The following is a 17932-nucleotide window of genomic DNA, read 5'->3' as shown; positions in this document are numbered from 1 at the left end:
TCCAGAAAGTCGATGGATAAACTGATTTATAGCTATGAATATTCATTACTATCATTTTAGTAAAAAATCCTACTAAAAAAACGAGTCAAAGGAAATGAGGCTTTTATTTCACCAAAAGCTGTGCAGCCCTTTTCATTTGTGCCCATAGACGCCGGCCGACGCTGATGAGGCCTGTGAGTTGGCGCCTTTGTTTACTCTAAAATGTGTTGAGGCCTTCTAGTTGTGGCTTGTTTTTTAATCATCTTCTGATGTGGCCTTTTGAAAATCATTCAAAATTGATGATGAAATAAGAAATTTGAAGTGTAGAAGAGTGTTAAGTGGTGAAGTAAAGTACATGGAGATCCCTACAGCAAGAGAAGATTCGTGCGGTCGATTAAATATGTGATTGATTGAACCCTTCGTCATCCATGAACATTATGTATGTGCTACGCGAGTTTGTCGTCGAGAAAATGTATGAAAATATTGGTTCAATTGAAATAATATTGCAATTGAACGTTATTTTTCATGCAATTGAAACCAAATCGTGTTTTTGTTGATAATTTGTGAAGTATAGACAGGCTGACACAGGTATTATTAGGTAGAATGATACAAAATACATCAGTCTACAGGAGCCCGATAATGTTCGCCGTTTAGACAACCACTGTATAAAATAATACAAGGAGCAGTCGCTCCGTAGTATAACCTGCATCTACTTAGTGAATTTGGAACGTTTTTCGCAATCTACATTGCAATTTTGATGTTTGTTTAACAGGCCTCAACTCGGTTTCCGTCAGATATAGAAATGAGGCCTTTTTGAGAAAAGGCCGCATTTGCGATAAATATCCTGGTTAGCGGAAAATGAGATGAGGCCTTTTAGAAAAATGTTATTTTTTCAACTTTTATGCATATTTTTAAATGACTATTGTATGTTTTAGTAAGAATAGGCTCTTATACACTGAAATCAGAAGAAAACCGATTTGTTTACATTTTGGACTAGAGGCCTTTTCAATTGTTGGTCTTGAATTGTACAATGCAGATAAATTATTGATAATCTGGTTACATTCAATGTTAATTTGTCAAATGAGTTTTATACCCGAACCGAAATATCTTAGCATATTTGAAGCTACTGTTGTCACTTCTTGAGATCCGACCATAGGCGTTTTTACATTTTTTTTTGCGCTACAGCTTCTAGGGTTTCTTCCGTCCCCCACCTCCTTCATCAACGTGCTTTGGGCTGGCATTCGGATAGATGGATGGATGCGGCTCTCAACCATCAGCCAGTCGGCGGCGCGAATGCAAATGTATTGGTGCAATCGTCATCTTTTTCGATGGGATCGACCAGAAAAGCAAACAACAGTGGAACAAATACAGAACGACATGCGGTGGGATTCGTTCGTTCGTTCGATATCTTCTTATTGGGCTCCTGCCGGACGGGTCGGTCTATCGCCCCGTTGATCTATAGGTAAATGATATGACCTAACTTGATGATGTCTTTTCTGCTGGTTTTGCATTGCGGGATTTTACGCCGTGTTGCCAGCAGCTGAGGATCAGCTTTGACGATAAAAATTTTTATTCCTAAATAAATCTAACGTTTTGGAATGAAAACAAAACTTCCACTTATTTTTAAAATCTGTAAATAAAGCAACACTGAATGCCTTACCAGGTCCAGTCCGGATATTGGAAGCCAAATGAAAATGAATTATATCGGCCATTATGCATACATACAATACAGCTAGATATACGCATGTAGAGACATCCAAATGTAGACACAAATGTGGCATGTTGCGACGACGAACGAGGACAGTAGTCGTTATTGGTGATTCTGATTACAAACCAAACGGGAGCGAGAGAAGCCAGAAAAAATAATGAAAAAAAAATAACAAGAATCCTCTCTCACTATTTCTATCCGCATCCATCTATCTGATTCGGAAAAAAAAACCTGCTTCGATGTTGGAATAAAAGCAGCAATGCTCATCACGTCGAAAAACCAGCTTCAGCGTCGCGCCGCCGCCATAATCGAAACTCGAAAAATTAATTATTTTTCACCATTCCCGAAATGGCTGGCATATACACACGCTGTCGATGTGGTTTTCGCTCTTTGGTGGGATGATATCTTTGGCACTGTTAATGAAGGTTCGGTTGTTCCGGGAATGTAAGGTACGAATTCAATTGACTTTTTTTTTTAATTTAAATACACAAAACTTACACAACGGATGACAAAAAGTCTACTGAATGCTACAATTTTGGACATTGTGAATGTTTTAGCTCCCAAACTTATTGCAATAATAATTGTCCAATGATTTTCTAATGGTTTAAGTTATCATTCCAAAAGCCTAATTAATCCATTATGCATTACAATAAATTTATGAAAAATCAGTACATGATTACACTTCTACAATATCACTTCTGCATCAATGAGGGGCCTTTCTTAGCCGAGTGGGTAGAGTCCGCGGCTACAAAGCAAAGCCATGCTGAAGGTGTCTGGGTTCGATTCCTGGTTTGTTCAGAATCTTTTCGTAATGGAAATTACCTTGACTTCCCGGGGCATAAAGTATCATCGTTCCTGCCACACGATATACGAATGCGAAAATGGCAATAAAGGCAAAGAAAGCTTTCAGTTAATAACTGTGGAAGTGCTCATTGAACACTAAAAAGCTGAAGGCGAAAAGCAGGCTCCGTCCCAGTGAGGACGTAATGCCAAGAAGAAAAGAAGATGCTTAATTTTACAAAATATTTAACAGAATTCCCATTATCGTACCTAGGATTACCTTAAATACGTAAATCTCACAGACTTAGGAAGCCGTTATCGCATTATTCTGCGTAAAATTCTAATGAAATAGGAGCTCGAATTAAATTTTTGGCGACAATCTTATTGAACCCTTTACACATTTCTTACAGAATTCAGCTTAAAATTTAACTTTTTAAGGATTATCACAGAATGCTAGAATGCTAAGGATTGGCATCTAGGATCTAGGATACCATTCTCACGGATTCCATGGCTGGGTTGGGTTACGACATAATATTCTTCTTATTAACATTACGTCCTCACTGGAACAAAGCCTGCTTCTCAGCTTAGTGTTCTGACATCCCTAGTCACGATTCTCACGGAATTCCGGAGTAAGATTATCACAGAATTTTGAATAGGGTGCTCACAGAAGAAATTATCTTCTTGTTTTAAATTTTTACACATTTTGTTCTACTGACTGTTTGATTTTACGAAACTGTTAATATTTCGAGTGAACTGGAACAATTTGACCCGTTGCACATTAGTGTTTGAGTCAGGTTTGACTATCCATGTCATCATCTTTTGGACGGTACAAAATCACAACATGTTTCTTAAAAAGAGAATAAGAAAACAAATTCCTTTTCTAACCAACAACAAGCAATTAGACGTATAGGATTTTTTTTATCTTTTTTAACGATACGCTGGGCTAGTTCATCGGCTTTTATGTCCTTTCCGAATTAAATCGTTACTTCAACTCTGATATTATCACCTTCACTCTTGTTTACAGCAGATCAAATCGTCAATCGAATCCTAATCGTTCGAATCCATGATCCTCTCGACAGGCGTAGCTGCAGTGATCGATTTCTCTTCGTAGATTTTCTCTTTGCATAGCAGTTCAAGACAGCAGCTAGGTCAAATGATTAGCTAAAGATAAAATCGATGAAGAGAAATCGATCACTGCAGTACACCCTTATGATACTGAAAGCGAACAAAAAGGCTCATTCACAAATTTCATAACGCTGAAGGGGGTGGGTGGGTGTCCTTAAGATGTTACAGCTCACACAAAATTCAAACAATATTCATACAAAATGCGTTGCGAGAGGGGTGGGTGGGTGTCAAAAATAACAATTTTTGGCGTTATGTAATTTGTGAACAAACACAAACGGTTTTTGATCGAAATAGCACTCCAACGAAAACAAGAATAGGAGTGATAATAAATCTTCGAGCTGTTTAGTAGAATACCTATAAGTAGATGAAAAAACCGAATTTAGTACTATACCATTCTATTCCACTTGAGTTTGTATCCTTTGACAGATACGCGTTTTTCGACCTCAACTGTAAGGCCGTCTTCAGTGCCGTGTATTAGCAAAAGGGTTTATTCGATAATTTCACTAGTTTTTCAATCTAATTCAAAACAAATCGGAATTGTTTAATAATGGTTAGAAACAGTGTTCTTAAAATAAAAACTTTTTAAATAAAATTTAAAATGCTTTACAATATATTGCATCGCATTTTTCTCGAATCCATCCAAATGTTAGATACGCCGATTTGAAAAAATATGCTTGATATAGACTTTTGTATCATCGGCGTAGAAAAGTCTGGTCCCGGGCGGTAAGACTAGAGATGCGTCGTTGATGAATAACAAGAACAACAAAGGCCCAAGATTGCTGCCTTGTGGCACTCCGGATAAATTTGTTAATGAGCTCGACTCATTAGGGCTTATTCACAAATTTCATAACGCTGAAGGGGGTGGGTGGGTGTCCTCACGATGTTACGACTCATACGAAATTTTTAGAATATTCATACAAAAAGCGTTACGAGCGGGTGGGTGGGTGTCAAAAATGGTCAATTTCGGCGTTATGAAATATGTGAATGAACCCTCAGAGCCTATTTTTACGCATAACGATCGGTTGATGAGATATGATTGAAACCAATCGATGAAGCTATCGAATACGCCACATTTGCGAAGTTTTTGTAGAAGGATTCCGGGGTCAACACGATCAAACGCCGCCTTTAAGGCTCATGAATCCATCATTCAATCATCAGCAATCATTAAAAATTGAAAACCAGTTTTTTCGTTCAAATTTTATTCAATCCTTATGAAAATCTATCATCGTGTTTCAGATAGCAAGTGCAATACAATGATAGATTTTCTTGATCATTGCTTCGATTTTGAGCAAAAGAACTGGTTTTTAAAATTTACAAAACTATGATGGTTATTTTCCTCTTAGGTCCAGATACACTGCGTCCACCTGTTTACCAGCATCGATCGCTTGTATGCATTGCTTTGGAAACTCAACGAGTTTATTAGCGACCGACCTTTTCGGAAAGAAACCATGCTGATCACTGGAGATGTACTGTTTGCAGCTATTGAATAAGGAGTCGTTGATGATAATTTCAAATTCCTTTGAGCAGACACATAGTGAAGTAATACTACGCTAATTACTCTCGGTACGTTGTCACCTTTTTTATAAATTGGAAATAGGAACGACATTTTCCAACTTCGTGGGAATACTCGGCATCCAAGTGAACGTTTGAACAGCTTCACCAAAGGTATAAGCAACGCTAAGCATCTATTTAGTAGCGCTGACGGAATCCCGTCTGGTCCAGGAGTGTAGGAAGACTTTAGCTTGGTTATCGCTTTTGCTACTTTTCGTTCAGAGATTTCAAACATCTCATAGCTAAGCATAGCATAAGACATGATTGATAGCTGATTTCCGGAGAAATTCTTCATCTCGTTGAAACCAACAGAAATCTTTATTACATAAACGATAACCTGCCGAAAAACGCTTGCTTTGCACAAAATAATGAAAGAACTCTGAACAAGCATATTTTCAGTAATCAATCAAAGATTTTTCCACAAATGTTGTCAAGAAACAAACAAAAATCTGCTCTTTAATACCATATGGGGAGCCGGCACCAATGGCTGTAATGTACCAGTAGATTGTACTATGGAATAAAACGTATATTTTTCGATGAAAATGACATGCGCTGTTTTTAGTGAATAGATCGCCTCTAGTTCAGCCGATTTGCCAAATTTGGGCGTTTTATTTTATCAAAAAGTCATATAACTGATTAAATTTTCGCAAAAAAAATGCTCCCTACCACCAATCGAAAGAAATGTCACAGAGATGAGCTTTATGCTTCATTCGAAAGATGTTAGTTGCTGCTCCAAGGGAAAAATGTTAAACCTATGTAAAAATCAACTTTTTTGTTTAAAATTCCTTTAACCATTCCCGAACGTCTACTACTGTGATGCACTAGCGCAACTACTGGCATACGTGTACCAATAGTGACCCAAGCGATTTTAAGGTAAAAAAATAATGTTATCACTCTTTTTATATTTTTCCCATATAGTAGAGGTTGAAATCTATCTGTTAACGCCAAAAGATCTCTGTTAAGACTTTTCGTTATTATGTTATGATTTTTAATTGCTTAGGTAATCCACTATTGGCACCAGCACTCATCCAATAAAAAACTCTTCATGAATTCATTAGGGATCCACAAACAATACGCTGAGAAAGGCAGGAAGAGTTCTCTGTGAATCTGCAAAAATCCACACAAAATCACGTCATGGACCTCAGAAGAACTTTTTCATAGGTCACGGATTATTTAGGCAAGGTAATAATCCAAACATGGATTCTTTAAGAATCCGTATCACTTCATCCGCCGAAATGAAATTTTAAATGAATGTATCCAGAATTTAATTGAAAAATCACTAAAACGTTTTAACAAATTTAAAAAAATCCTTGGCCTAGCTAAAAGTCTAGTGCCGATCACTACGAGTTTGCTATAAAAAACAAGAAAAAATCGTCAAAATTCTTTGATATCACCACTTAAAATCTTATTTGCCATGCACTATTCTTTGCAGTAATTTTCCAGAGAACTTTCAAGTCAATTATCACCTTGTATCTTATTGAGGATTCCAAAAAATATGTCATCAAAAATGTATCATGAATCATAATAGAAACTCATAAAGCATCTCATCAAGAACCTTGCAAGGAATCCCTAAGCAGGCATTGCATTTAATCTCATCTTTCGATCTTCTGAGCAAGATACGGATCAAATATTAGGATAATATCTTGGAGCTCTTTGATTGATTTTTGAACTTCATCTTTCACTCACTTGTTTCAAGATGAAATCTTATCATCTGAGCAATCCGTGCATCAGAAAGCCATAACAGAAAGATTCGAAACAGCCCGGCTGTCACGTCCGGTTATTCTCTGAGTTTTCAATCAACGGGAGTAAATAGATGATTCGTTTCTTGAGAAAATCCAATTTCATTTTTTATATTTTTATAGGTTTGACCACGCATATTGCGGCTTCGCACATAATTTTCTTTTGCAAAACTCGAAGACCACAAAAAAACTCTCAAGTATTAGGATCAGAGAATGGAACGCATGAGCAGAAATCTGTCTTGAATAATGAAGAAACAGAATATAATATGTTTTAATCGCGAAAAATAAAATTAAATAAATACAAAGTGAAATAAAAGCTTCCTTCGTGATACATTCATAATAAAATGATTCTCTAATTACTTTGCCCCTCTTACTTTCATCTTAGCAGATACAATTTTCCAATAAATCACGTCACAATTTATAAAAGCTTAAATTAAATTTCGTGAAAAAGGTGATATTTTCCCATGAAACTACACGCATTTCTTGTTGAAGAGGAATTCCATACTCAGCGGTTCATCAACGAATCTAACTTATTCAGCATGTAGCATTGAAAGCAAAAGAAAGTGCTCACCATGTAGGATTTACTATAATCAGTCATCTAAACTGAGTAAAATATCCGTTAGCCATGAGCCATGAGAGCATAGCAGTGTAATCGAATTAAAAACAAAAATACAGTCGACTCTCCACATCTCGATGTTCTATATCTCGATATCTCTCCCTATGTCGATGCTTTCATAAGTCCCTTCGGTCTGCATACATTTTCACTCTCCATATCTCGATATCCTCCTTATCTCGATATCTCCATATCTCGATGTGTTTCTGTTGATTTTTCGTTCTCAATTTTCTCTCCGTATGTCGATATGACCAATATCGAAGGTGACTAGACCAAAGTTTTGGGATTCAAAACAAACTAGGAGCGCAAACTGACGTCTGTTTGTGTATTATTTTCTTGGCAACGGAGTGTTTTTCAATCTAGTATTCATCAAAAATGTGTTCTTTGTATCGATCTCTCCCTATCTCGATGGTCCCTTCGATATCGAGATGTGGAGAGGCGACTGTATCCCCATATGTCACCGAACAAGCTTCTAGATCATCATCTGATAGAGAGATGGAATTATATCAAAGCGCTCTTTGATTGCTGATAATATCCTTCCACATCCGAAGATGATCAAAGTGATCAGATGAGATTGATGCCTGTCCCTAAGTACCATTCTAAACACTTTTAATGGATCTCAATGATGATGACATGCGTATTATATCTTCAGCCAAAACAAAAATCTACATCTTCAGCCAAAACAAAAATCTACTAAATTACAACTCATCATTTGGGGAAGGGGGGTCTATAAAAGTGTGACACTACATTACTTACTACATTAAATTGTGACAGTGCGGGGGGGGGGGGGGGGGGGGTTCGGTTTCTAGAAATCCCGAAAAACGTAATATTTGAATCATCCCATAGACCTCGAAACCAACGATTTTTTTTCCAAATTTACAGACAAGTCTCCTGTTCGCGCGCTTACCACAAATGATAACTCTATATGAGTAGTATGATAGAAACCATAAGACAAAGGAAAAGAAATCTTCAGGCAGTTGAATTGTTGTATAAGATTAGATAGAAAATAATTATAAGATCTTGAAACTTAGTTAATATTGTAGTGAGTGGAAATGTAAATTCTAAGTAGTAATGATAATATTTAACCCGTTAACGCCCAAGGTATCTCACAATTGGAATTCAGTTCCGTTTTTGTTATTCATAGTCGTATTCCTATAAATCAAACCTTATTTCACCAAAAAAATCAAGTCTATGGTGGGGATACAAAAAAATTCTTGAAAGTGTGTCGTCCATATCTAGTTGTTCTATAAGTTTATTTTCGAGAATAATCAAATATATTTTCATGCTATTCGACCCATTACAATGTAAACAAGTTGAAAAAAAAACTGCAGGTGAGGGATAATTCATAAATTACGTCACGTACAGAAGAGGAAGGAGTTGGTTACCAGGAAACGTGGCCACCCATATAAAAAATGAAATCCATACAAAAAGTGTGATATAGAGGAAAATTGAGAAGGATGAATATGGCAAAACTTTGCATGACGTAATTTATGAACGTACCTTAATAAAGAAATTGCAATATAGAGAATAAAAAATTCAGAGGTGAAAGATGCATGCCAGAACTAAATCATTTAGTGACTTCAATTCAATTTTCTGTTCTACCACGTAAGTAAGATACAGACATACATACATTCCCATACATGTACAATTATGCACACTTACACCCTTTATACCATAAACAAAATAAAATCTTACGTCAAATATTTTGATTATAAAAAACATACAGATGTTTCGGAACAGTCTTCAAAAAGATTTCATCAAACTTGCAAGCTGAAAATGAAAACATAACTATCAAAATATTTTTTCTGGGTCAAGTTATTAGTATACAATGTGGCTCGGATCTGACAGCGATCGAAATAAATATATTTGGCAAAACCAGAATTTCGTTAGTGCTAATGAAAAATTAGTTATTCAGTCCATTGACAGTCAAATATTGCACTCCAACTGTTACATGCTTTACAGACGTGAATATTTGAAGCCAACATTATTCGTCTATAACGTTGAAGTTACTGCATCACTAATGCATATGGTCTTATCCAGCGATAGAACTGAATCCACGCGATCCAAGATTTTTGACACTAGAGCGGACCAGAATACCTGGGGAGCATATGGAAGCGTGCCCGCTCAAATGTCACAATTCTTGGACCGAGTGAGTTCAGCATGGGAGGCACTTTAATGCTATCTCAACGTGTCACTGGTTCTGAAAAGTTAACAACCATGCAAAATTACGCCCAAACAATGGTGAAGGCGTTATCAATTTTCTCGAAAACATTCATTTTGGGAATTTAGAAGAATTTATTGGCAATAACGCATTGTAGTAGCGCGTAGTAGGGTAAATCACCCACTTCATTTTCAAGGGATTGAGGCTTCTTGACCACGTAAATATGATTATATAACTTGGAAACATTTCTGCAACGCTGTGGGACTTTTTTCTGTGGGAGGGGCATATATTTTTTTTTTTATGTTATTTGTTAGGCACTCCGTGCACTTGGCCACTACTATGCCGAGGATCATATTTACAGAATCTATTTATATCCTTGTTCTTATTGCTATTTCTCTCACACCGAGCAGGTAGAGGAGAGTGCTGCCGTTGGTCCAATCCATATCCATATCGAAGTCCATTGGTGTGCGGTGGTTCATTTTGCCATGTATATGTGTCGTGTGAGGCAACAGCCTACAAAGAGGGTCAATGTGTCTCAGTCACCATCCAATACTGACGAAGGATGGATGTGTTCTCCTATACACAGTCCTTCGTGCGGCGTCTTCTGGTGGCTGGACGGAGTTTTTTGTGTGGGGGGATTGGGAATCGAACCCATGACCTTCCGCTTACGAAGCGAAACCGTAACCTCGAGGCTACGAGACCCCCCAAGGGAGAGCATATTGCCCGGTTTGTTTTGAAACGTCAAGATTTGGACCGTTTACAAAAAACGTCTTCTACACTTAATAAATAAAGTTGCATCATGCTCTGGATCAACTACATAAACAACACCTTGGCATGGAACACGATAGAAGATAGATGTAATTTTGCGAATAATAATTTTTATTTTTCCACGTTAAGCCTTAAAACTGGTTCTGGACTTGGTTGGAGGCTATCAATTTTTTCTCACCCTTGGAGTTCAGTTCACGGATGGATAAGTCAATATGTCGGTTTTCCGTTCTTCACTCCCTTCAAAAGATCATTTTTTTCATTCGATGGCTAGAAAACATGTGTTTTCTTTGTTTGGCCTTCAATAAATGGTGTCAAGGTTAATAAAAAAATGTAAGGAGCATTGCACCCGAAATAAGCGATTATTGATCGACTCGATAGTTAGTATGCATTGTTTTGATCTAGGCCAGGCCTGCCCAACCTTTTTGGCTCTTTTTCGACATAAATGGTTGGTGCGTTCGCAAGAATAGACCAATATGAACAAAGTTAGTCTCAAATGAAAGCTTTGTAGTATATCTGTCTAATCCATGCTGAAAATTGTAAATTCATGTCAAACTCTTCGCTAGCGATGCAAGCAAAGGTAAAAATCAGTCCGGCCTGCGGGCCGGATCAATTTTTGGACTTAATTGCATCGGTAGCAGAGTGGTAGATGTAAAATTTAAATTTTCCGAATGGATTCGACAGATATACTACTAAGCTGTCATTTGAGACTAATTTTGTTCATATCGGTCTATTTTTGCGAACGCACCAACCATTTATGTCGAAAAAGAGCCGAAAATGTTGGGCAGGCCTGATCTAGGCAGACCAATTTCTTACTGGTTGTTTCATTGATGTTTCGCACATAAAAGCAATTCTCAACTAATAAGTTTTTTTGCGAACATTTCTCCTTTAGTTGATCATCGTTTCCGAGTATACCAAATTTTTCATCACTAGACTTCAATATAGGCGAAGAAAATATTTGCCGACTAGCGCCATAATAAGAATGATTTCCCGAACTAAGAAGGTTTTAGGCGAATAGCTTTCTTTGAATTTAATCAGCGGACCGATATATAAGCCAATAAAATGTGTCCCCAGTAGTTCCATTTAGGTGATTTCCGAAGTTACAAGTTTCCAGACGAATAGGTCTCATTTAGTTCTTCAGCTTTGTCAAAGACACTAACTTTGTATCCAATCACTGGATTAAGATACAAGCACATAATATGTTTGTCTTCTAGCGCCAACTTGGGAGAGATTTCCAAACTATTATGTTTCTGGGCGAATAGATCCTAGTAGGTTGATCATTTTTGTGAGTGTTTTCCGAACTAATAAGGTTTTAGGCGAGTAGGATTCATTTAGTTGTTCAGCATTGTCCAAGACACAAACTTTGTTCTGAGATATTAGCAAATAAAATCTTTGCCCACTAGCGCCATCTTGTGAGTGTTATAAGGTTTTATTTAGGTTTAATTTAGTTGTTCAATATTGTCATTCAGTTGAACACATATGTCGAAGACACCAATGTTGTATCACAAAACTGGACTAAGATATAAGCAAATAAAATTTTGGCTCGCTAGCGCCATTTTGGGAGTGTTTTCCGAATTTATAAGGTTCTATGCGAATAGGTATTATTTAGTTGTCCAACTTTGTCGAAGACACCAATTTTGTATCTCAAAACTGGACTAAGATATAAGCAAATACAATTTTGGCTCACTAGCGCCATCTCGGGAGTGTTTTCCGAATTTATAAGGTTCTATGCGAATAGATATTATTTAGTTGTCCAACTTTGCCGAAGACACCAACTTTGTATCTCATAACTAGACTAAGATATAAGTAAATAAAGTATCGGCTCACTATCGCCATCTTGGGAGTGTTTTCCGAATTTATAAGGTTCTATGCGAATAGGTATTATTTAGTTGTCCAACTTTGTGGAAGACACCAATTTTGTATCTCATAACTGGACTAAGATATAAGTAAATAAAATTTTGGCTCACTAGCGCCATCTTGGGAGTGTTTTCCGAATTTATAAGGTTCTATGCGAAAAGGTATTATTTAGTTGTTCAACTTTGTTGAAGACACCAATTTTGTATCTCATCGCTGGACTGAGATATAAACGAAGCAAATATTTGTACGCCGGAAAGTTGTTTCATATGTTGCTTGTATATGCGGCATTTGTTGGCGACTGTGCGCCACCTGGTGAGTTAATTCTGAATTAAAATAGTTACCAAGTGGAAGTCAGCAGTCCTGAGATCAAAGTTACAGAAGACAGTTTTCTCCTTAACCTCTTTATTCTCAAGATATTTGCACTACAGGTACTGTCCTATTTATAGGACGCTGGGCGTTCGGGGCTTCTGTCCTATTTTTAGGACGCTGGGCGGATATGGGTTAATATGAAATGAAATTCAATAATCATTCAATTATTGTTTATAGTTTAAGCTGAACCATAAAACGGCGTACTTTGATCTGCTTCAAAAAGCTGTGAACAATCTCCTATTAGATACTACCACCCATTTCAACCCTACCGCACTTTCTCAACTGCCGTCCAATCCGTGAGAGGACCTGACTACTAGAAATTGTCAACTTTTGCTAAAAACTCAGTCGTGTATTCCTTGGCACAATTAGCTAGTGCTTTTTCTCTGTGTGTTTCTACAATTTCCTGGGTATTACCAGTATTTTTTTCCGGTGATTTGTAATTTCCGGGGTTTTCCTGGATTCCCCGAATGGATGGACACCCTGCAGTGTTAGTTACCTGCATCTACTGGGGAAGGGCAAGATTATCCTGAAATTCTAGGTGACAAGGTCTAAAGATCTCATGCTTGAAAAAACGAGACCGAACAGCAACCAAGAAAAAAAAAGAGAAGATAAGATTTATCTGAACAACAAAATATAAGATTTAAATGAAGAATATTTCATGGATTTCTTGGTGATTTTACGTAAGAAAGTACTTAAGAAATATTCGGAAGATTTGAAGGAGTTATCCCCGGGTGAAATATTGGAGAAATTTTTGGAGGAACTTCATGAGAAATATCTGGACGAGTTTTTAATAGATTTCAAGAATATTCTGTGGAGGATTTTTAAAGCAATTGCTGGGAGAGACGTGGATGATTTTTCGAGAAAATCCTTATGAAGTTGATCGTAAGAATTATTGGAAATCAGCCAAGGAACTCCTGTACGAGTTCTTTTTCCTTCCTTCCTTTCTGGCATTACGTCCCCACTGGGACAGAGCCTGCTGCTCAGCTTAGTGTTCTTATGAGCACTTCCACAGTTATTAACTGAGAGCTTACTGTGCCAATGACCATTTTGCATGCGTATATCGTGTGGTAAGTACGAAGATACTCTATGCCCTGGGAAGTCGAGAAAATTTCCAACCCGAAAAGATCCTCGACCGGTGGGATTCGAATCCACGACCCTCAACTTGGTCTTGCTGAATAGCTGCGCGTTTACCGCTACGGCTAAATGGGCCCCTACACGAGTTCTTTTTATGTTTTCTGAAAAAAATACGTAACGATTTTTGTGCAGTCTCTTGAATAAACCTTCCGGATTTTTGTAGAACTCCTTTAGAATTTCTTGGAAGATTTCGTAAAGTACCAACTGGCTAAATCGGTAAAAAATAAATGGAAAAAATCTCTTGAAATACTAAACTAGATCCTGGAAAACTATTAAGGATGATCTTTGTGGATATTACTGGAGGCAGTATCTAACGCTCAACGTATTCTTAAGCAAATTCTGTAGAAATCCTTAAAGGATCTTCTCGGGAGGAGCCTCTGAAAGTATTCCAGCGGAACTCTCTGGAGAAATCACTAGAAGTATTTCTCAAGATCTATGAGGAGAAATTTTTGATAAAATCTGAATCTCTGAAGGTTTCACTAGAGCCTCGAGAATTTTAGACCAGGGTTGACTGTAAAAGAGTGACATTAGAGATCTTTTTGGTTGAAAAAGACTTAAGAGACCTACCAGTAAACATATTTACTTCTTTTTAGAGACTCGCTTTAGAATAGTGAAATAATTTTTTAAGAGGTCTTTTAAAATTGTAACTTACAGAATTATGAGCAAGATGACTAACAGCAATCGTGTTTTTTTTATTTAATCAAAATAAACTTTGTTACCGTTTTGCCAATACATTAGAATTACAATAGGTATGTTCAAGCCAAATCAATGTAGTTAACTAGCTCATTATTATGTATTTACTTACCAAGGTAATGATGCATTCGTGACGGCCTCACCAGTGAATCCAACAACTTTGTCCGTAACATTCAAGATCCATATTGGTTTCACCGGCGAACTATGTCCTTGATTCTTGATAGGTAGGTATCGCAAAGTAAAATTTTATGTTCACCAACACCACCAACCACTTCGGAAACAACATTCAACACAGTCCGAAATTTTAACGAATTTCATGAATAAAATTAAAAGCAGTAACAATGTTTTATGCTGCAATAAACAATACACTAACATGACACGATTTAATCCCAAAGATGGATTACAAGACAACCAATATTCTTTTTGTATGAAGCGTTTCCCTTTTTCACAATGCTTCACAGAAGCATTCGGAACAACAGCGTTGGGGCCGCGCATCACTTCATGTTCTTTTTTTTTTTTTTTTTGCTTGCTTGCTTCTTCAGGCTCTTCCACCTCTCGCCCTGAAGAAAGACCAAAGCCCCAGCGCAGCAAAAGCTGATGGCTAAGAAACCGAGAAACTTTTCACCACTTTTTCAATCGCATCCAAACGGACCGGAAAATGTTCACTTGGCACTGAAAATATCACCAAACGGGTGCCGATCACTTCCGCAACAAATTGTGCATATTTTCGACCGGTTCTGATAAGTTTTTCCACTGCTATCAGAAGATAAAACGGGATACGCTACGCACCATTATAAAACACCTCCATTTTGTTTCACACACATTCTAGTTTTCATCGTCTGCTTGCTGCCGAGCCGAGTCAAGCCTTTCAGCTTGTTGCCAGAAGCCAGCGCCTGGGGTTGTTCGATTTGCATTTTGAGCCTTACGGCAAAAGGTTGAACATTCAATTGACTTGCGAAACAATTTAAAATCTTGCACCGCACATCTCCTTAATTGCAAAATAAGTTATTTTGTTGATTTGTCAGTGTCTTTAGTCATTAAAACATCAAAAAATGGGTTTTTATCAAAAATATTGGATATCAAAAATTTATATCATGCGAATAAATATCAATCGATCGAATAGAATATTTGAACACCGCTACCTTGGGTAACAGTCGACGACATAAAAAGATCAGTGACTTGGTACGATCTGTTTGACATGTGTCAAAATACTACTTTATCGATGTAGCACTGTAAAAACATTTTTTTTTATCAATATTATTGTAATTTTCACGAATGATTAGACTTTCATGACGAAATTGAGAAGCTGCCAATATGTAATGTACTGATGGTACATTTTCAAACACCATTTACCTTTCGTCCTTGATTCCAGTCACTAACAGCTGGTTTTGACACGATAGCAAGACCAGCTGGAGCGTGAGAACAATGAAGATGACTGTAAACAACAGAAGACCAGCTGGTTTTGTTGTGTGAACCAGACGAGCTGGTGAGTCGGGAACAAAGAGAAAATGCAGAGTCTATGAATGGAGAGTTGCGTAAAGAGACTTCTTTGAATGGTTGTTCCACAGAGAAACAGACGTAACACTTAGAACAAATCTCGATCAAAATCATAGTCGCGAAATCATGTACGCCCAATGCTAAAAACACTGTAGTTGGCCGATGGACCAACAGGTGGCGGTAGTGTGTAAACGTCAAACACGAACAAAAACGACGCGAGCGCTGCGCCAATATTTGAATCGATCGTTAAAAAGTTGGTCGATGGACAGCGATGAGAGTGTGACGTCTGTTTGTCTGTGGTTGTTCTTCTTCGTCTTCGAAAGCAGCCCCTATATGTTTTGCTGGTCTGCTCGATAGGTAGACGGTTTGACAGTTCGATAGGGGCTTGTTCATATATTTCATAACGCTTAAATTGGCCATTTTGGACACCCACCCACCCCCTCGTGACGCTTTTCGTATTGATACTCTGCAATTTTTGTATGAGCCGTAACAACGTTCGGACACCCATCCATCCCCTGAAACGTTATGAAATTGGTGAATGGGCCCTAGGTAGATTTCACTCTTCGCGCAACTCTCCATTCATAGACTCTGAGAAAATGGTAAACACTGAACCGACCAGAGTAAACTGTCATGAACATCAGGATAATTGCATGGGTGGCGGTGATTGAAAAGGGGCAGCGAAATCGAAGGCGAAATCTGAGAAAGACGAAATTCAGATCATCTAAGTGGTAATAAAATCACAATATGGTTCTGGATAGTAATCCTTTATAAGAGAGATTCGCGGAAGCTGACATTTCTGTCAAAGTGTGAGCCAATCGAGCAGTGTTTGTTTTGAACTTTTCTTGAAGAGTAATGTAATCCGCTTGAAATTATTTCGGTAAAAGTAATTTTTAAATTTTTGTTAATGCGATTATTAGTTGTTGATTTTTTCGGCTGTTTATCAGTTTGGATATGTACACCCAAGATAATGTCCTCATTTGATGCATGGGCCAACCCATATGGATTTTTGCAATGGGGGTTTGCATATGAAGGGTATGTGCGAAATCAATGGATTGTCGTCAATCTTTATTTCCATTGAAAGTACGATTATTTCATATCCAATCCATAACCCAGACACATACTTTACATGGGCGGCTTCAATGGAGTATATTGATTGGACAAATCATATTAATAAACGTTTTTGGTTTTCCTTGTTATATTCAATAATGATCAAAAATAAAGAAGAAAGGTTTATTGTATAGATTAATAGACATATTCCAACAGCCTCAATATGCGGTATGATAAAAAAAAAATAATTATAATAAGCGGGTGAAGCAGACGAATCAAAAATTGCTTGTTGAGGCAACTCGTTTTGGTCTTTATTCTCATCACATCTCTGTGGGTAGTGAGGTGGGTAGTTCATCAATCGGTTATCGTCCTGGTTATCGTTTATTGCTGTAATATTCTCTGCATAAAAGTAGATTAAGTTATAACAATATCATAGAGTTGATTTTCAGCCATAATATCCTTCCAATTCAAACAAAATATCGCTGAACAAATGCAGCTTATTTAGATCACCACCGCGAAAACTTTTTACTGACGCCATGTTTTTACACAATGTGCTTCAGAAGAATGTATACATTGCACATACTTTGAATACGTTTCAAATGGCGTATATGTGCTGCAAATAGTAGGTATTTATTACTATCATAGTGTGTATATGGCACATATAAAACTAATGATTTTGGAAATTTAAGCAACGTATGTGCAAATCCACATTAATTCAAGGGAGCCATTTTCTTGAGTGTAGCTCAAAGATCTATAACGCAACAAAATACACTTTTAAGCAATTCTACAGCAATTACTTTGAAACTCCGCTTACGCTCCTGTTCACGACACAAATCTCAATCGGTCATGAAAATATGCATTTAATATTAGTTTTAATTGATTGGTATACAATTTAGGGGTCATGCACAAATTAC

General features: G+C 37.3%; 1 protein-coding gene across 9 annotated transcripts in view; it reads right to left on the bottom strand.

Annotated features, from left to right (window-relative positions):
* The window catches only part of LOC5573942, a 126099-nt gene extending 110744 nt beyond the window's left edge, over positions 1–15355 (bottom strand). For 6 of the 9 annotated variants that reach the window (XM_021847697.1, XM_021847704.1, XM_021847708.1 and 3 more), the window contains exon 1: positions 14587–15311. The gene's annotated coding sequence lies outside the window, so the exon portion shown is untranslated. Of the gene's footprint in view, positions 1–14586 lie in introns of all 9 variants that reach the window. The other 3 variants (XM_021847700.1, XM_021847698.1, XM_021847703.1) reach the window with 3 other exon arrangements.
* Between the last annotated feature and the right edge of the window lie 2577 nt (positions 15356–17932).

This window comes from Aedes aegypti, chromosome 2 (assembly GCF_002204515.2).
Source record: "Aedes aegypti strain LVP_AGWG chromosome 2, AaegL5.0 Primary Assembly, whole genome shotgun sequence".
Lineage (NCBI taxonomy): Eukaryota > Metazoa > Arthropoda > Insecta > Diptera > Culicidae > Aedes > Aedes aegypti.
The sequence above is the reverse complement of the archived record's forward strand: the minus strand, read 5'-3'. Positions and strand labels throughout refer to the sequence as shown.